This window comes from Bos grunniens, chromosome 7 (genome assembly GCF_055505025.1).
Source record: "Bos grunniens cultivar Pamir isolate PY7600 chromosome 7, Bosgru_T2T1.0, whole genome shotgun sequence".
NCBI lineage: Eukaryota > Metazoa > Chordata > Mammalia > Artiodactyla > Bovidae > Bos > Bos grunniens.
In genome coordinates this window covers 31,710,333-31,731,668 of record NC_141171.1, presented here as the reverse complement: position 1 = coordinate 31,731,668, position 21,336 = coordinate 31,710,333, and the positions used below count along the sequence as shown (strand labels likewise).

General features: G+C 38.8%; 1 protein-coding gene across 3 annotated transcripts in view; it reads left to right on the top strand.

The window, feature by feature from the left end:
* Nucleotides 1-1,051: 1,051 nt before the first annotated feature.
* Nucleotides 1,052-21,336, top strand: part of LOC147369000 (zinc finger protein 474) — a 139,666-nt gene continuing 119,381 nt past the window's right edge. For all 3 annotated transcript variants that reach the window (XM_086410708.1, XM_086410707.1, XM_086410706.1), the window contains exon 1: nucleotides 1,052-1,197. The gene's annotated coding sequence lies outside the window, so the exon portion shown is untranslated. The remainder of the gene's footprint in view (nucleotides 1,198-21,336) is intronic.

Below are 21,336 nucleotides of genomic sequence, written 5' to 3'. Positions count from 1 at the left end.
CTGTCGAGGACACATCTGCTCATCTCTAGAGCATTATCTAGTGTTAGAATATGGAACTTCATTATCCAGTGAGGTCTTTAGACTGTGTGGTCTGAAGTTATTTCAACAGAATTAGTAGTCCTGTGAATTACCTGTATATCCCAAAAGTTATCTGGGGGTGAAGGATAGGATTTTGGAATCTAGAAGGTTAGAATTTTCTCGCTAATTCCTAGCCCTAAGGAAGATTTAATAAAATGTTTCTTAAGGTCATTATCCAGTGATAACTGCTGTTAACATTTTTGTATATGTTCTTGAAGCACATGTATGTGGACATGTGTGCATACACACATACACAGAGTTTAATGAGATCATATTTATTCTGCTTTGTAGTTTCTCTTTTTCACTTAGAAACATATTATGGACTTCTTCCTAAGTTAGTAAACTGTTTGACCTTATGAGTTTTTAATATTTACAGAATTAGAAAATAATTTCTTAGAATTGTACCATGATTAGCCTAATATCTCAGAGTATTTTTAAATGTAGGGTTTTAAAAAATATTTTAGAGACATTTTTTAAATGTTGACCTTAGTTTTTAGCAATGGTTTCTATATCTTAAGACACATTAGAAAATAATTATCTTCTATCTCTTGCATTTTTGTTATATTTCACACCAACACATCCTTTGAGAACCATGGAGAATATCCATTTCCTTTTAGAAGAGGTCAAGGTCTCCTATTTTTAAACATTCTAGAAAAGATCAATAGAATAATCAGTATTTTTTTTTCTTCTTTAGGAAAAAAGAAGTGTTTCTCCATTCCATTGCCAAGAATGGCTTAAATCAATCTGCATCCCTTTTTGTGATGCTTAGTCCACTGGTAAAACTCCCAGAGTCAACTTCAAAGAAAGCTGAGGTCCATACCTATTTTGCCATCCGTTTCTGAGTTTCTTCTCCCCTTGTTTTGGAGTTTCCAATCTGTTACTATAGAACTCAGTCCTGTTCGTTTTGTTGACAGGTTGCCAGGATACATCCAGGCGACAAAGGCAGGGGTTCCTGCTCCTGGCAGCCAGCCTCACCTCCTAAAAGAACTCCTGCAAGAGGGGATGTGAATTCTGGAGCTCCCAGCTGTTCTACTCCTGTTTCCACCAGCTACCCCACCAAGGGATTCAGCAAGCCATGACAAAAGCCGAAATAGAAAAATAAAGAACGAGTATTACAAGGTGAGGCTCCCAGAAGGTGTGTTCTTTCTCTGTTGTCTGGTAGCTAATCAGTCTCAAGTCTTATCTTTCAACTAGCAATAATGACCTTAATCTCTTCCACTTCCTTCTCACCACTATGTAGGGATACTTGCTTGCTATAGAAAAGGAATCCAAAGAAAAGTAATCCATTCTTGAGTTAAAAAAATAACCCTCAAGTACTATTAAACAAATGAACAAATACGGTTTTACTTCACTGGATGATTTTGGCAATAATGTGAACTATGAATTAAATGTTTTAATTACTAAAAGAATCAAATTCCACTTAAGGGGTCGATATTTAAAATTTTCTTCAAAGAAAAGTTGATAAAATACATTTTTAACATTTATCAGAATTATATAGCCCAGAAAGTTTCCTCACAGGCCTTCCAGTCAATCCCCCTTCCATAGGCAACCACACTTCTCATTTCTATTACTATGAGAATAATTTGGCTGTTCATGAGTTCTATATGAGTAGAATCATTCAGTGTATATTCTTGTATCTGACTTCATTGGCTCAGAAGAATGTTTCTGAAACGGTTCCTGTTGCTATGTATATAAGCAGTTCAATTCCTTGTATAGATGAGTATTATAGCATTATAGAATTATTATATAGCTGTTTATCGATTTTCTTATTAATTGATATTTGGTTTGTTTCCAGGTTGGGGCTCCTATAACTAAAGCTGCTCTAAACATTCTCGCACAAGTCTTTTGGTGGACATGTGTTTTCATTTATCTTGGGTTCAAACCTAGGACTAAAATTGATGGATGATAGGGTAGATGTATGCTTAACTTTATAAGGAATATGAAATGATATGGCACTGTGGTTATAATTTATATTTCCTTCATGACTAAAAATTAGTTAAGCATTTTTTACACGAGCTTGTTAGAGACTTGTATCTCTCTTTTGTTAACTATCTATTCATATTTCTTGTCCCGTTTAAATGTTTCTTCTTTTTATATCATCTTCATTGATATATAATTCACATACAATAAAATACACTCATTTTAAGTACACAGTTTAATGAGTTTTGAAGAGTGATTTTATCCATTTTATCACCAATGATACAATATAAGAACATGTCCATTAACCTTTGTAGTTCATTCTCTGCCCACCCAGCCACTAAGTAATCACTGGTCTACTTTCTGTCACCTACAGATTAGCATTACCTGTTTAGAATTTTATATAAATGAAATAATTCATACATTCTCTTTTGCATATGATCTTTTATTTGGCATAATATTTTTGAAAGAGATCTATGTCATTGTATGTGATTTGTTTATTTGTATTGTGGAGTAATATTCTGTTATATGAATGCATCATAGATGATTTATCCATTCACCTGTTAACCTGTGTTTATGTCATTTGTAATTATTTAGGAATAGAATGTCCATGTTATCAGCTAGATATAGATTTGACTTTATGAGAAACTGCCCAAAGGTTCTACAGAATGGTTGTAATATTTCATACTCCTATCAGGCATATATGAGAGTTTCTGTTTTTTTCACATCCTAACACTTGGTATTGACAATTTAAAGTTTTTTAGCCATTCTAATAACAGGAAAATGCAAATTAATTTTTTTAGTTTAATTTACTATTATTTGTAGCTTCCCTGTTGGCTCAGACAGTAAAGTGTCTGCCTGCAATGTGGGAGACCCGGGTTCCATCCCTGGGTTGGGAAGATCTCCTAGAGAAGGAAATGGCAACCCACTCCAGTACACTTGCCTGGAGAATCCCACGGATGGAGGAGCCTGGTAGGCTACAGTCCATGGGGTCACAAAGAGTCGGACACGACTGAGCGACTTCACTTTCTTTCACTATTATTTCATGAGCTTATTGATATTTTATACATTTTCTTGTTGTTGTGAATAGTCTATTCAAAGCTCTTGCCTGTCTTGGGCAACCCATGTTGGGTTGCTTGCCACATATGTGTCAAATACATGCATTGCAAAAAATTCTTCCCAGTCTGTGGCTTATCTTTTAGTTTTCTTAATGATATTTTTTAAAGGATAGATGTTTCTAATTTACATGAAGTACAATTTTAAATTCTTTTATGTTTAGTGCCATTTGGTTTCTTTGTCTAAGAAATCTTTGCAAATATTGAGATCATAAAGTATTTTCCTATACTTTCTTCTAGAAGCTTTATAGTTTTAGTTTTTATATGTAGTTCTGTGATTCACCTTGAGTTAGTTTCTGCGTTTGGTGACAGTAGATAGTTGATACTAATTTTTCTGCCACATGAATCCAGTTGTTCCACCATTATTTGTTTAAAAGATTTTCCTCTCTTTATTGAATTATCTTGGCATCTTTGTCAATATGAATTGACCACATATGTGGATCGACCATTTATTTCTAGACTCTATTCCATTACATCAATCTAAACAAAACTTGATAGGATTATAGTTGCACTGATGTCTTTATTGGCATCATTAATTTTTAATAAGCCAGTTATCTTGGCTTGTGTGTATGAAAAGTGTTCATCGCTGTTGCATCCAACTTCAAAACAGATATACACGTTGAGTGCTTCCATGACTGTTTGCCAGTGGAACCATGCATAAGAGTTTAAAGCAGGTTGGGCATTCTGTCTCTTATGTTTTCCAAATCTCCTCCTAGACAGTAATCTGATCTTAAGCTTTTCTGTGGTAAGCAAAAACCAAAAATATACGGTTATAAATTTAATCAAGAATGATAATCCCAGTAAAAGGGATGCATTTTTCAAACCCATTTGTACAAAATGTGGCTTGAACTTAATTTTCATTCATTCATTCATTCAATAATTTATTGTCTACTGTTTTTCAGACACTGGTCTAAACAAGGAAAGAGGGGAGAAAAATATTTGTTCATAATTTCTACAAGGAAACAATACTTATAATCTCTACTCTCTTGCCTATTTAACAGCGTATACCTCACAATTATAGAGAAAAAAAACCTATGCCTGATAAAATAAACATTGGATAGAATGTTTTTACGCATTCCTATGAATTTACAGAAAATTATCAGCACTCAGAAGTTTACTAAAGAAAAATACTTCCTCAGGCTTTTCAAGTTTGCTATCCCTGTCATAAAACATCCATTTCTTTTAAGCCCGAGAATGTAAACTATCCCTTCTATCCATTTGAATTTTCCAACCTGTTTTGGAAGTTGAATCTTATATATTATTTCTAAGAGAAATTTGTTCAGAAACTGGACTTTAATATGACCATTTCTTCTCTGGATTTGTATAATTTAAATGAATATTATTTTATTCTAATATTATTATTTTAAAAAATTTCCCCAGACTCCCTGGTGAATGAAACATTTTTAGGCATTTTGCAGTTCAAGAGATAAGTCGTAAGTGGTGAAGAATGTGAGCAATTCCAGAGCACCCTTCCTGAGGCAGCAGAGGAGATTCCTGTGGAGTCTTAAAGCCGTAGAGAAACTTTTTCTAAATTACAGCATACAAGTACAGCAGAATGCACACACGGTGTTGGGGGCAACAGGAAGGGAAATGTAAAGGAGGCACATTGTTAGCAGGTTAAAAGTGACGACAACGCAAATAGAATGTCCAGAGTCAGTGCAGCCAAACATTTATTTCAGAGAATTCTAAAAGGAGGCCTATGGAGTTCTCGCAAACAAAACTTGTTAGGATTGTGGTTGCACCGAGTGCTATTTTGTACATTCACATTGATGAATAATTGGATGTTTCACTGTTAAAATGGAGTGTTCTCGTTTGTGTGCTCTAATTCAGAGGTTAGGAAACTTTTCCTATAAATGGCCATATAATAAATAATTTAGGCCTCGTAGTCTGTCTGCTCTGCAGTGGTTAAGACAAAAACAATCAAGACAAATACACCAATGAACAAGCATGGCTCTGTGCCAGTAAAACCTTATTTACAAGAAAAATAAAAAGATGGACAGCTGGCCAGGTTTGACCAGGGAACCCTAGACTGTCGACCCTTGTTCTAATCTTCAAGGAATTCTAATGAAATACTTTGCAAAATTGTATATTGACATATAAAGAACCATGGCCTTGAAACTATTCTTCCTCTGAGTGCCCGGTACTATAGGGCTATGTTCAAAGAAAATATGACTTCCAAGGAGAATTAAGCTTTGAAAGTCATCTGCATTCAGAATGCATGTGGTCAAAAGAAACAATATACGAATTAAATCAGTTAAGGAAAACCTAACTTTGTTTCTCCTTCAGTTTTTTTCCTAGTCCTACAGCACCTAATACATGTGTCTACCTAGTCATAAAGCCACCTCTGATGTGCTTGTCTAGCTCTGTTCTTGGGAGGAGCTTCATGCCATAGATGCAGGTAGCTCATTTCTTGTTGAATAGTCTTTACCATGGGGTATAGGGCTTGGTTCAGTACACAGTCCTTGGCTGGATTCTCATTTCTATTGGATTTGGTATATAGGTAATCCAGCCTCAAGATCCTTGGGCAGTTGGGTCCAGGACTGCCTACTGAAACCAAAATCTGTGGATCCTCAAGTCTCTTATACAAAATGGCATCACATCAGATCAGATCAGATCAGTTGCTCAGTCATGTCCGACTCTTTGCAACCCCATGAATCGCAGCACACCAGGCCTCCCTGTCCATCACCAACTCCCGGGGTTCACTCAGACTCATGTCCATCGAGTCAGTGATGCCATCCAGGCATCTCATCCTCTGTCGTCCCCTTCTCCTCTTGCCCCCAATCCCTCCCAGCATCAGAGTCTTTTCCAGTGAGTCAACTCTTCGCATGAGGTGGCCAAAGTACTGGAGTTTCAGCTTTAGCATCATTCCTTCCAAAGAAATCCCAGGGCTGATCTCCTTTAGAATAGACTGGTTGGATCTCCTTGCAGTCCAAGGACTTTCAAGAGTCTTCTCCAACACCACAGTTCAAAAGCATCAATTCTTCGGTGCTCAGCTTTCTTCACAGTCCAACTCTCACATCCATACATGACCACAGGAAAACCATAGCCTTGACTAGACGAACCTTTGTTGGCAAAGTAATGTCTCTGCTTTAGAATATGCTATCTAGGTTGGTCATAACTTTCCTTCCAAGGAGTAAGCGTCTTTTAATTTCATAGCTGCAGTCACCATCTGCAGTGATTTTGGAGCCCAAAAAAATAAAGTCTGACACTGTTTCCCCATCTATTTCCCATGAAGTGGTGGGACTGGGTGCCATGATCTTCGTTTCCTGAATGTTGAGCTTTAAGCCAACTTTTTCACTCTCCACTTTCACCTTCATCAAGAGGCTTTTTAGTTCCTCTTCACTTTCTGCCATAAGGGTGGTGTCATCTGCATATCTGAGGTTATTGATATTTCTCCCAGCAATCTTGATTCCAGCTTGTGTTTCTTCCAGTCCAGCGTTTCTCATGATGTACTCTGCATATAAGTTAAATAAGCAGGATGACAATGTACAGCCTTGACGTACTCCCTTTCCTATTTGGAACCAGTCTGTTGTTTCATGTCCAGTTCTAAATGTTGCTTCCTGACCTGCATAAAAATTTCTCAAGAGGCAGATCAGGTAGTCTGGTATTCCCATGTCTTGAAGAATTTTCCACAGTTTATTGTGGTCCACACTGTCAAAGGCTTTGGCATAGTCAATAAAGCAGAAATAGATGTTTTTCTGGAACTCTCTTGCTTTTTCCATGATCCAGCGGATGTTGGCAATTTGATCTCTGGTTCCTCTGCCTTTTCTAAAACCAGCTTGAACATCAGGAAGTTCACAGTTCACATATTGCTGAAGCCTGGCTTGGAGAATTTTAAGCATTACTTTACTAGCGTGTGAGATGAGTGCAATTGTGCGGTAGTTTGAGCATTCTTTGGCATTGCCTTTCTTTGGGATTGGAATGAAAACTGACCTTCTCCAGTCCTGTGCCACTGCTGAGTTTTCCAGTTTGCTGGCATATTGAGTGCAGCACTTTCACAGCATCATCTTTCAGGACCTGGAACAGCTCAACTGGAATTCCATCACCTCCACTAGCTTTGTTCGTAGTGATGCTTTCTAAGACCCACTTCACATTCCAGGATGTCTGGCTCTAGGTCAGTGATCACACCATCGTGATTATCTGGGTCATGAAGATCTTTTTTGTACAGTTCTTCTGTGTATTCTTGCCACAAAATGGTATAGTATTTACATATGACCTACACTCATCCTCCAGTATAGTTTTAAATCCTCTCTGGATTGCTTGTAATACCTAATACAAAGTAAATGCTGTGTAAATAGTTGCCAGTGTATGGCAAATTCGAGTTATGTTTTTCTAGAACTTTCTGGACTTTTAAAAAATATTTTTGATCTGATGTTGGTTGATTCTGCAGATGCAAAACCTGAAGATACAAGTGACTGACTACAGTTACACTTGGAAGTCCAGAATGATAATTCCTTTAAAAAGCTATTGAAATATAGGTGATTTACAACACTGTGCTAGTTTCAGGTGTACAACTCAATTATACATGTATTCCTTCTTTTATTGTTCCTTTACCCTTATAGGTTATCACAGAATACTGAGTAGAGTTCCCTGTGTTATACAGGTGATCCTTGTTGGTTATATATTTTATATATAGTATATTAACCCAAAGCTCCTGATTTATTCCTCCCCCCATCCTCACATTTCCCCTATGGTAACCGTAAGTTTGTTTTCAAAATCTGTGACACTGTTTTATAAATAAGTTCATTTGTATCATTTTTAAAAATTAGATTCCACATATGAATGATATCATATGGTATTTGTCCCTTTTTGTCTGTCACTTACTATTACACTCTCTAGGTTCATTCATGTTGCTGCAAATGGCATTGTTTCATTCTTTTTTATGACTGAATAATATGCCTTTGTATATATGTATCACATCTTCTTTATCCATTTATGTATCACATCTTCGTTATCCATTCATCTGTTGATAGACATTTATTAATAGAGTGTTTGCATGTCTTGGCTATTGTTAATAGTGCTGCTGTGAACACTGGGGTGCATGTATTTTTTCGAAGCATTGCTTTCTGCAGATGTATACCCAGGAGTGGGATTGACGAATCATATGGTGGTTCTGGTTTTAGATTTTAAAAAACCTCCATACTGTTCTCCATAGTGGTTGTACCAGTTTACATTCCCATCAGCAAAGTATGTGGGTTCCCTCCACACCCTCTCCAGCATTTATTGTTTGTAGACTTTTTGATGATAGCCATTCTGATCAGTGTGAGGTGATAGCTCATTGCAGTTTTAACTTGCATTTCTCCTATAATTAGTAATGCTGAGCATCTTTTCATGTGCTTTTCTGGCCACCTGTATGTCTTCTTTAGAGAAATTTCTATTTAGATCAGCCCTTTTTTGATTAGTTTGTTTGTTTTATTAATATTGAGCTGCATAAGCTATTTGTATATTTTGGAGATTAATCCCTTGTCATTCGCTTTCTTTGCAAATATTTTCTCCCATTCTGTTTGTTGTCTTTTCATTTTGTTTATGGTTTCTTTTGCTGTACAAAAGCTTTTAAGTTTCATTAGGCCTCATTTGTTTACTTTTTTTAAAATTTTCGTTACTCTAGGAGTTAGATTCAAAAAGATTTCTGCAAAATACTAATCCCTTGAGTTAGTATTATTAGGAAGATTAAACAAGGGTTAGATGCTCAGATATCCCTAATACTTGAGAAAACACCACAAAAGTAGTTTTTAATCCTTTTTCTACAAAAGTCCTTTTCTGTTTTTATTCTTCTGTTTAATTAATGGGCTTGATTTTTGTTTTCAAAATCTGTTTAAAATCAAGCTAATCTTACTCGGCTCATTCAACATGCAGCAGTTTTTTGTTAGTGCCCGCAATGTGCTTGGCACTGGACTAGTTGCTTGGGATGTGACTATGCGGAGAGCAAATAAGACCCTAATGTTCACAGAGGTTACGTTCAAGTAAAGGAAACCAATACTGCACATGTAAACAGACAAACAATGATAATATATGCTGTAAGAGCTGGGAAAAAAATAAATAGCACTGTCATAAGTGTGCACATAACTGTGAGAGTGGTGGTGGCGTGGTACACACGTACATGAGTGTGTTCACGTGTCTGTATGGTGCACATACACAGGTATGTTCATGTGTATGTGCATGTGTGCACATGCGTCTGTGTAGGTGCATGAGTGTCTATGTGCCCTTGTGTGTTTCTCTGTGTGTGTGTGTGTGTTTTAGGAAGAGACAAAGAAGTTACCTGAGAAAGAGTAGTCAGGAAGGGTCTGTCTGTTGGAGTTGACATTTCAACAGAGATCTGGAAAATAAAATAAGAAAGCTACCCAAAGCGCTGGGGGAAGATTCTAGGCAGTAGCAAGAGCATGTGCAAAGCTCCTTTTCCATCTCTCCCCTAACCTGGACCAAGAATGAGTGGTTTATTTGAGGAACCGAGAGGTGAACAAGGATGCAGCACAGCACAGACGGGAGAGAGTTAAGGGAGCCCAGAGTAGAGGCTTAGGGAGGCACCAGTTATAGAAGTTCCAGCGTTTGGCCTTTATTTTGAGAACAGTGCCACAACCGTGGTACGTTTAGTTGGGGGAGGTTGAGGATTTGTTTTAGAACTTTAGTAGATGACTATGTCTGCTCTGAAAAAGAAGGATTAGACAGTAGGAGTAATTTTTCTCCTGCTGTGCCTGAAAGAGCATGTGGACAACAAGGCCCATCCCTTTACCTGCAAGGCAGTAAACTTAAGAGAGTGCGCAAAACATCCAAATGGGATAAACTGGCTACATTAGAGACAGATGTGAAGAATGTTTGTATGTGAATTAATATAGTATCATGAGGTTATCCAGCATCACTAGAAGAATGGAGACAGGAGTGAAAGAATAGGGAAAGAAGAGACACTAACACACACAAAAGCTGAGGACAGGAGGGGAGAAAGTGAGCAGAAAGAAAATATAAGGTGACTGGTGTAAAATGAGATGTTTACTTTCCTGTGGAATCATTCAAAGGCACTTACATGGGGATAAAAAATGCTAAATCTATTTTTAGAGTATCCGTGCCTAATTGTTCAGTCGTGTCCAACTCTTTGAGACCTTGTGGACTATAGCCCTCAAGGCTCCTCTATCCAGACAAGAATACTGGAGTAAGTTGCCATGCCCTCCTCCAGGAGATCTTCCCGACCCAGGGACTGAACCCAGGTCTCACACATTGCAGATGAATATTTAGAGTGTCTACTAGTTCCTTTTACCTTTTTTCTTGTTCTCCTCTCCCAACCCCACATCTCCCGTACAAGCCCACAAGAAGATCAAGAAGTTAGTTGTAGAGCTGGGGCAAAGGAAGGTTTCCTCATGATCATTTCCCCTGCCTTCACCACTAAGTAGGACCTCTCCCAGGTCAAAAGATGTGGTCAAAGGTTATTTCAGTAAAATTATTGTGAAATGTACAAAGTGAAAGTAGTGAGGATTGGAAATAGAAATCCATGGTTGGAGAAAGACTCAGAATTCAATGTTTAGCCAACTGTTGTTCTTATTAGTATCATCTGACCTAGTTACAATCCAGCATATCATTACCAATTACATGCTACATGGACTGGAATCCTGGCATGGATTCGTTGTCAAATGAAGATTATGACAAGGGTTATCAGTCTGTTCTCTTGACCTAGAAGGGATATGGAGGAAAATGTATAGAGGGGGATGTGTGTATGTGTGTGTGACCAGTTAGAAAGAGAGTGTTCAGCGTAGTTATGATAAATAGAGCTAATAAGATTCCAGCCTCTTGCCAAGTGTATATATTCACTGAAAGGATGGAAATACATACATTTAGTTTGTGAAAAATTATTTATATTGTAGCTCTTTGCAAAATGTGTAGTAAGAAATTAGTTTTTACATTATTTGAATCACTTTGTGGCATTTCCTCTCAAAAATACCAAATGATTGTGCAATATTAAAATAATGATAAATCTTGGACTGCTCTATCTGTTCAGTTCCAAGTGAACCATAGTATATATGAAACACATGACATTTCAGTCAGCAAAAATTAAGACCACATTTTCCTCTTCAGTTAGCCTCTTTCCTATGTCGAATACTGTGTCAAGTGGAGTTTAATTATTTTAGCTGTTGGGGTGTTTATGAGTAACAAAAAGTTTCCAAATAAACTTTTCAACAGAGACTCCCAGGAAAAGCTTACTGGTAAGTAGCACAAGAACACTGTTCTAGCTGTAATTTCTGAAATGGACACTATCCGTTGTGTGTCTAAATAAAATAGGTAATGTTGTGATTCACCAACAGTTTAATAACTTTTAGTGTTAGTCTTAATTTTGTGACTGGAATTTTATAATTAATCAATAGAGAAAAATCTGTAGCCTGAAATTGTGTCATCCTTCCACATGGTATTTATGAAACAGATTTAAAATCTATACATTTTCAAATACTGATTTCATAATGTCTTGAGATATTTCAGCCTATTTAATCTTCCCATATAATTGTGGTATTATAAGATTCAAAAAATCAGAAAAGTGAAAAACTATGAACAAACAGCTACAACACTTAAGTGGAAGCTTCAGGAGGCTACAGGGAGAAAAGAACAATGAACAGAAAAAGTAAAAACCAAGAAATTTATAAAGCCCACTGAAAGCAAATGAGGACTAAGTGCATCTCATCTGTACCTTTCCACCCTAGGGTCCAGAATAATGAAATAATTCTCAAGATATGGAGGAAGGAAAAGCCTGTTTAGTCACCATAGGAGTGAATTGCCATATATGTCTTTGAGTGGAGTGGCCTTTGCTGATGAGACTTCTGGGCCTCAAAGAGCAGGAAAGGTAAAAGAGGAGAACAAAAGGAAGATGTTCATGATGACTCTTGTTAGTGTCCCATGGACCTTGGCTGATGGCAGTCTCTAATAAGTTCCCCTGGAGGTTGGGTTAACCACCAACCTTCACAGAAAAACCACATAGAAAAAAGAGTTCCGCTAGACCCTAGGAATGGTCCATCTGTCCTATACGAAGATAGTATTTAGAATCATATAATGCAAATAATTTCATCGTAATAGTGTAGTAGTTGCATCCGTGAAGGAAAGGCCAAGACTATCACTGAAGCCTTGGTATTATTGAGAATCTGATTGCTTTTTTCAAAAAATCCTTCTTACTTAGGTAAAAAGTTATGCCTCTGTTTCTTTAAGTGATTAGAATAGGAGTATTTTTATTAAAAGTGATACACAAACCTTTTTTTCTTTTTCTTTAATTGATTTTTAATTGGAGGATAATTGCTTTACAAGGTTGTGTTGGTTTCTGCTGTACAACAATGTGAATCAGCCATAAGTATACACATATCCCCACCTACCTTGAACCTCCCTCCCACCTCCACCCCATCCCACCCCTTTAGGTTGTCACAGAGCACCAGACTGCACTTCTTGTGTTATATAGCAACTTCCCACTAGCTATCGATTTTACATGTGGTAATGTATATATTTCATTGCTGCTCTCTCAGTTCTTCCCACCTTCTTCTTCCCTCACTGTATCCACAAGTCAGTTCTCTCTGTCTGCATCTCTATTCCTGCCCTGCAAATAGGTTCATCAGTACCATCTTTCTAGTCGCTCAGTCATGTCTGACTCTTTGTGACCCCATGGACTGTAGTCTAGGAGAAGGCAATGGCACCCCACTCCAGTACTCTTGCCTGGAGAATCCCATGGATGGAGGAGCCTACAGTCCATGGGGTCTCGAAGAGTCGGACACGACTGAGCGACTTCACTTTCACTTTCCACTTTCATGCATTGGAGAAGGAAATGGCAACCCACTCCAGTGTTCTTGCCTGGAGAATTCCAGGGACGGGGGAGCCTGGTGGGCTGCCGTCTATGGGGTTGCACAGAGTCGGACATGACTGACGCGACTTAGCAGCAGCAGCAGCAGGACTGTAGTCTGCCAGGCTTCTCTGTCCATGGGGATTCTCCAAGCAAGAATACTGGAGTGGGTTGCCATGCCTTCCTCCAGGGGATCTTTACAGCCCATGGATTGAACCCAGGTCTCCCTCATTGCAGGCTGATTCTTTACCATCTGAGCCACCAGGTAAGTCCCTAGACTCTCTATATATGTGTTAATATACAATATTTGTTTATCTTTTTATGACTTTTAATATTTCACTTTGTATAACAGGCTGTAGATTTGCCCACCTCAGTTCAACTGACTCAGATTCACAACACACAATCCTAACAGGTATATAGATGAAGTAAATGTATTGTAGTAGTCTGTTAGTTAACTCATAGATGGAAGGGTTGGATTATTTGGAAATATGTATAACCGTGGTTGTGGTAATGGGAACTCAAAAATTATATCACAAAATATCTGTTCTAGGCTCTTCTAGGCTCTGCTCTAGGCTCTAGAGGCAGCATTCTGGGCTGAATGAATTATTAAATAAATCCAACTCCACCCAGGCCTTCTTAGGGGACTCAAGTGTACTTAGGGCATTTATTATAAGGTTACACAGGGGACTCAAACAACCAGACCTCACAAAGGGCAAGAACTACCTGTTCCAGAGAAATTCCTAGCCAAAGAGTTAAGTGGATTCTGTTCTCCAGGCCAAACACCAAAATAATTAGTAAGTAATTTTTATAAAAGCTTCAGAATTATAGAGGAAAGTCAAAAGAGTTTCTCAACTAAGTTCTTTTTTATTTATGCTGATTATTCAGGATTAACAGTCAGATATTATCCCCATTGGCTTTTCAGCCCTATCAGTTCAGTTGAGTTCAGTCACTCAGTTGTGTCCGACTCTGTGACCCCATGAACCACAGCACACCAGGCCTCCCTGACCATCACCAACTGCCAGAGTCTACCCAAACCCATGTCCATTGAGTTGGTGATGCCATCCAACCATCTCATCCTCTGTTGTCCCCTTCTCCTCCTGCCCTCAATCTTTCCCAGCATCAGGGTCTTTTCAAATGAGTCAGCTCTTCGCATCAGGTGGCCAAAGTGTTGGAGTTTCAGCTTCAACATCAGTCCTTCCAATGAACACCCAGGACTGATCTCCTTTAGGATGGAGTGGTCGGATCTCCTTGCAGTCCAAGGGACTCTCAAGAGTTTTCTCCAACACCACAGTTCAGAAGCATCAATTCTTCGGCACTTAGCTTTCTTCACAGTCCAACTCTCACATCCATACATGACTACTGGAAAAACCACAGCCTTGACTAGACGGACCTTTGTTGACAAAGTAATGTCTCGGCTTTTTAATATGCTGTCATATTAAAAAGTTATTGGAAAGTTATTGGTCATAACTTTCCTTCCAAGGAGTAAGCATCTTTTAATTTCATGGCTACAATCACCTTTCAGCCCTATACTATGCCTCTATTCAGCCCTATAGTAGGCCTCTTTCTGAGTAGAACTAAAGCCCCACCCTGTTTTCCTTTTTAGGAGAGATGAAGAAAGAGCCCTATCCACAGTCAAACTCTGCAACCCTGACCTGGTCACTACTTTCCCACTTGTGAGGTGGCCTGCTTTCTCTTTATACTTTAGTCATATCTGAACATAATCTCTCATTTCTTCTTTGGGACATTGTGACAGAGGTTTCTTCCATTCTCCAATAGAATTATAAAGTTCCAGGAGTGCACATATTTTCCAGACATACTGCGAGACATAAAGACGAAAGAATATCGTGCGTCTTCTGCACCCAGGTAGCAGTGGCAGCCCTCGTGGCTGCTCACCTGAGTGCTCCATCATTAGCCAATTCCCATGCTCTACCCTGTTTCATCCACAGTCATTCCATCTCCTTCTTTTCTGTCTTTTTCTTCTTTATTTTAATCTTTAAAAATTGAAATGTAGTTGATTTACAGTTGTATTACAATAGTTGTGTTAGTTTCAGGTGTGCAGCAAGGTGATTCGTGTGTGTGTGTGTGTGTGTATTATACATACACATATTCTTTTTCAGATACTTTCCATTATAGGTTATTATAAGATATTGAATATAGTTTCCTATCCCATACAATATATCCTTATTGTTTATTTTATATAGAGTGGTATGTATCTGTTAATCCCAGATTCCTACTTTATCTGCCACTCCCCTCCCCCATTTTCCCTTTGGTAACCATAATTTTGTTTTCTATATCTGTGGATCTCTTTCTGTTTTGTAAATAGTTTCATTTGTATCATTTTTAAAGATTCCATATATAAGTTATATCATATGATATTTGTCTTTACCTGACTTACTTTGTATAATAATCTCTAGGTCCATCCATGTTGCTATAAATGACATTATTTCATTTTTTATGACTGAGTAATATTCCATTGTATATATATTCCACAGCTTCTTCATCTATTCATCTGTCCATGGACATTTAGGTTGCTTGCTATTGTAAATATTGCTTCTGTGAACATTGGGGTGCATATATCTTTTCATATTAGAGTTTTCTCTGGGTATATGCTCGGGAATGGTATTGCAGGATCATTCATGTTTGTGTGATAAGGCGCTTCAATCACATCCAACTCTTTACAACCCTCTGGACCACAGGTCATCAGGCTCCTCTGTCCATGGGATTCTCTAGGCAAGAATACTGGAGGGGGTTGCCATTGCCTTCTCCAGGGGATCTTTCTGACCCAAGGATAGAATCCATGTCTCCTGCATTGGCAGGATCTATAAAGGCAGATTCTTTACCACTGGTGCCACCTGGGAAGCCCATTGCAGGATCATATGTAACTCTATTTTTATTTGGTTAGAGATCCTCCATACTGTTCTCCACAGTGGATGTACTAGTTTACATCCCTACCAACAGTGTAGGAGGGTTCCCCTTTCTCTACATGCTCTTCAGCTTTTATTATTTATAGTCTTTTTGATGATGGCCATTCTTACTGGTGTGAGTGCTATCTCACTGTAGATTCGATTTACATTTCTCTAGTAATTAGTGACGGAGAAGACAGTGGCACCCCACTGCAGTACTCTTGCCTGGAAAACCCCATGGATGGAGGAGCCTAGAAGGCTGCAGTCCATGGGGTCACTGAGCGGACACAACTGAGCGACTTCACTTTCACTTTTCACTTTCATGCATTGGAGAATGAAATGGCAACCCACTCCAGTGTTCTTGCCTGGAGAATCCCAGGGACGGGGGAGCCTGGTGGGCTGCCATCTGTGGGATCACACAGAGTCAGACACAACTGAAGCGACTTAGCAGCAGCAGAGAAATATTTAGCTCTTCTACATATTCTGTCTTCTTAAGCATAATTTACTTTCTGTGATGTTTCATGCTTCTGTTCTCCAACTTCACAACTCTTTCTTATTTTCTTTTCTGCTTTAGCAGCCATTGCTGTTATCCTTCCGAAGAGACTAAGTGTGATTAAATCAGTTCATCTGTTCATGTCCAGCCATGTCATAGACTACTGCTGATGAGCCTATGATGGATAGGTTTGTCCAGTGCCCAAGCTCTGATATAATCAGCTTGGGGATTGGGAGTTGAATAATATGCTACCAAATGTGACCACCCAGGGCCATTGGTCCAGAGGAGAAGGGGCAGGTTTCTTTAGCAGGGGCTATCAGTATGACAAGCACCATAATTGAAATATTTCATACTGCTTTGATCTGATAACTTTAGAAAATGTAGTGATGTTTCTCAAAATTTTTCAGTATTTTTTTCCTTTTCAGGACTACAGGTTGGAGTGTCTTTTAATGAAAAATGAATAAAATGTTCTTTGAATTAGCTACAGAATAAAAACTTAGGACTTCCTCAGACTATTTTTAAACAGGAAGAATAATTTTAAAAATCTATAGTCACCTAATTACATTTTTAAGCCTGCAGTGTTATTATTGAAAATATGGGAAAGAAGACCTATTAAAACCATATAGTAACAATTATGATATCATATTTATCCCCTACCAGACTCTGTGCTAAGCATTTTATCTTACTTTTAATCCTCACAATAACTCTGCAAGGTATCAATCATTCTTTCAAAATGTAAGTGAAACTGAGGCATAGAGAAATTACATATCCCAAGATTCCATAGCTGATAGACATTTTGGAGCCAGTGTTTAAAATAGACCTGAATTTGTTGCAAAAGTACTTTAAAGTGGAAACTAAAAGAGTATTACTGAATTCTTGGCTGAGTTGCTTTTTCTGCTCTTACTTAGCAAATTAGACTGTACCAGTGTATTTCAGAATTTGCTTGAACTTTAACTTTGTTTCCCAGATGTGTAAGTGAAACCTTGATTAATATCTGAATAACCTGAGCCTATCACACACAGAAAGAGGAGTGGGAATTGATTTAGCATTTAGAGGGAAGATACTGTTGGAGATAAATTCTTTCATTCTTGAAGCTCTGTCTAAATGCAGCAAAATTTTATAGCAGAAGTTTGCTATCTAGGCCAGAAGTATTTGTCAAGATTTTCAGCAAAAATGTTTAGACGTATGTCAGCTACTAGCAACATAAGATGGGACATGGTGGCAACTGTTTGAAGCAACATTAAACAGAAATTCAGAATTGGAAGGAATAGACAAGTCTGGCAGTGTGTAGTATACATAGTCTCAAGAAGTTAGGTATAAAGTACATTTTGTAAATCAGAGGGATCTATTTTCCTACTAAAAGTGTGCTTTTAGAGTAAACTCTGTAATGGATCCTGTTAGGAAACCAAAGAACTTCCTTTCCCTAGTCTCTGAATGTTAAATGTTGATGTTCTCAACATTTCTTCACTTGTCATCTTTTTTCAATTGTATGTTATACATGTTATAAGAAAATATAAAATTTCCCCATTTTCTATAGGGAAATCAACATTCTTGTTGTTGTTCAGTCGCTAAGTCATGTCTGACTCTTTGCAACCCCATGGACTGCAGCATGCCAGGCTGCCTTGATCTTTGCTATCTCCCAGAGTTGGCTCAAATTTATGTCCATTGAGTTGTTGATACCATCCTACCACCTCATCCTCTGCTGCCTCCTTCCCCTTTTGTCTTCTAACTTTCCCAGCATCAGGGTCTTTTCCAACTCTTTGTATCAGGTGACCAAAGTATTAGAGCTTCAGCTTTAACATCAGTCCTTCCAATGAATATTTGGGGTTGATTTCCTTTAGGACTGAGGATGGTCAAAGGATAGGTGTGGGCATGTACATGAATGTGAGTGGATGGGTGTGGGGTGAGTGTATAGATAGATGTATGAATTGTTAGATGTGGTATGAGTATGGATGTAAGTGAATGGGTAGGTGTACATGGGTGTCAGTGATTGGGTGTGTATATATAGGTGTGAGTGGATGCATGTTAGTGTGAAGGTGTGTGGGTGTGAGTGAGTAGATAAATTTGAGTATGTAAATAGATGTGTATGTATGACTTTGTAGATGGATGTGAGTGGTTGTATGTGTGTGCATGTATGTGGTAAGATAGATGTGGGTGAAATGAGAAAGGAAAAATAATGGTGAATAATTGATATAGATAATTGTGAAGGTACACTGGGAACAAATCTCAACATTCTTGAGACTAGTTATAAGGCTTTTCATGATTTGAAGGGAAAGCTTATGCATGTGGCACTTTGACAAGAAATGTAGTCAATTAACCTGGAGCAGAATGTAGTAAAATCAGGTTTCTAAACACTGGGCTGGAGGAAGCACAAGCTGGAATCAAGATTCCTGGGAGAAATATCAATAACCTCAGATATGCAGATGACACCACCCTTATGGCAGAAAGTGAAGAAGAACTGAAGAGCCTCTTGATGAAAGTGAAAGAGGAGAGTGAAAATGTTGGCTTAAAGCTCAACATTCAGAAAACTAAGATCATGGCATCCAGTCCCATTGCTTCCTGGCAAATAGATGGGGAAACAGTGGAAACTGGCTGCCTTATTTTTTGGGGTTCCAAAATCACTGCAGATGGTGATTGCAGCCATGAAATTAAAAGATGCTTACTCCTTGGAAGGAAAGTTATGATCAACCTAGACAGCATATTAAAAAGCAGAGACATTACTTTGTCAACAAAGGTCCGTCTAGTCAAGGCTATGGTTTTTCCAGTGGTCATGTATGGATGTGAGAGTTGGACTGTGAAGAAAGCTGAGCACTGAAGAATTGATGCTCTTGAACTGTAGTGTTGGAAAAGACTCTCGAGAGTCCCTTGGACTGCAAAGAGATCCAACCACTCCATCCTAAAGGAGATCAGTCCTGGGTGTTCGTTGGAAGGACTGATGCTAAAGCTGAAATTCCAATACTTTGGCCACCTGATGCGAAGAGCTGACTCATTTGAAAAGACCCTGATGCTGGGAAAGATTGAGGGCAGGAGGAGAAGGGGACGACAGAGGATGAGATGGCTGGATGGCATCACCGACTTGATGGACATGGGTTTGGGTAGACTTGGGCTGGTGATGGACAGGGAGGCCTGGCATGCTGCGGTTCATGGGGTCACAAAGAGTTGGACATGACTGAACTGAACTGAACTACCAGTTGCAAATGTGCAGATACCAAAACAAAGAATACAGTCAAAGAGGACAGGGAAGAGCAAGCTTGACTTGTGGTCAGAAAAGCCAGACCACACTGAAGAGAATGCAAAATCTGAAGGATTATTTCTTTAGCCACACTGGTTGAGGGTTCTCATAAGAGTTAGACAGAGATCCTTGAACCCACTCTATAACGTTATGTGAATATTTATGTTTTGTTACTCTAGAATGAATTGTACTGTAATTCTCATTATAGAGAGGTAACTGGGGCTTCTCAACAAGGCCCCTGGAAAGGAGTCATTCTGGTGGTATTTCCAGTGGAGACTAAAGCTGGGTGTGACCCTGAGCTGACTATTAATTTTCTGGGTCATAGGATGGCCAAAACTTAGGTGAGCAATAGTTTTCAGAAGGCTGCATTCACAGTGCTGATATTTTTCTCTTGGGGTGTTTTAGTCTTCTATTACTGCTATAGCAAATACCATAAAATAAGCAGCTTTAAAGAAAGCCAGCTCATCTTATCATTTTATAAGTCAGAAGCCCAACATGGGTGCCCTGGGGTAAAATCAAGGTGTCAGCAGGTGATGTCCGTTCGGAAACCCTGTGGGTGTTTCCTTGCCCTCCCCAGTTTCTAGAGCCACCCACATTGCTTACACATAGCCCCAGTCCTCCACTTTTGCATCAGCAATGGCTCCTTGCGTCCCTTTTTCCTTCCATTGTCCTGTCTCTGTCACCAGATGGATAGGTTCTCCACTTTTGAGAACTCGCGTGATTAGGCGGGGCCTATCACTTCTCATCCTGTTTTCTCCAGAATATAGTGGAGTTGAAATGTAAGACATGCTTGACTAGTGTTGAGTCAGTCTGTGTTGTCTTACCCGTCTAGAGCAAATTAGCAGTGGGGTCAACCACAGGATGCCACATCCTTCACTCCCTTGCAGATGGCACCTTGTCCTTAATGCCATTGGGTTGTTTTTCTAGACTTAAAGTGGAGACAGACCAACATTTGAAATAATGAAACAAAGAGAAAGCACAGGCAGTGGAAGGAGAAAAAGCCCACTAGAAACACAAGCAAGAGGAGAAAATAGCATTCAAAGAGTTGATTTTAAATTGAATTATTTTAATCAAATATTCCAATCTTTCCATCCTAGGTGTAACTTAAAATACATACAGGTCTTCTTTTTGTTTACTAAAGGAAAAGAGAACAAAGCAGTTGACACTCTCACTGACTTCCTTGCTATTTGATAGTTATTGGGCGTGGGGTGGAAGGAGGCTCTCAGTAAACTTGAAACCGCAAAATATTTAAACTACAAGCTAAGAACGTTTGCAAGTAAAGAGCTGTCAACCACATTATATGTTTGGCCTGGGCTCTGGGGACACGGAGAAGGAACACATTTCTCGTAGACACCAGCAGCCTCTTTTTAGTGGTTTTCTCCAGCCGGGGATCGGCTCGGTAAGATTTCCTGGGCAATAAGAGGTTGGAGTGGAGGATTCTACCCATCAACAAGCTCAAACCATCTGGTCTGTGAAAGAGTTTCTTGTTCACAACACTCAGAGATGTCAAATGAATAACAATAGCTTTTTAATGACTTCTGTATACATAGGAGGATGAGCGATGCAGGGAGCAGAGCAACAAAAAGCCCCTATTCAGAAACAGTCTTCAGCTGGTGGATGTACCTAAATGACCCAGTCTCCAGAGTCACCTCCAGAGAAGACATGCTACACGTATCAGAAAATAGAAGCGCATTCATTCACACACAGCAGAAACTCAGCCCGCCTTATGGGCTCTGCCCTGTTTTTGACTTCCTTCCCAGTGACTTTCCTCAGAAACAGCTTTGGGTGGAGAGAGCATTATT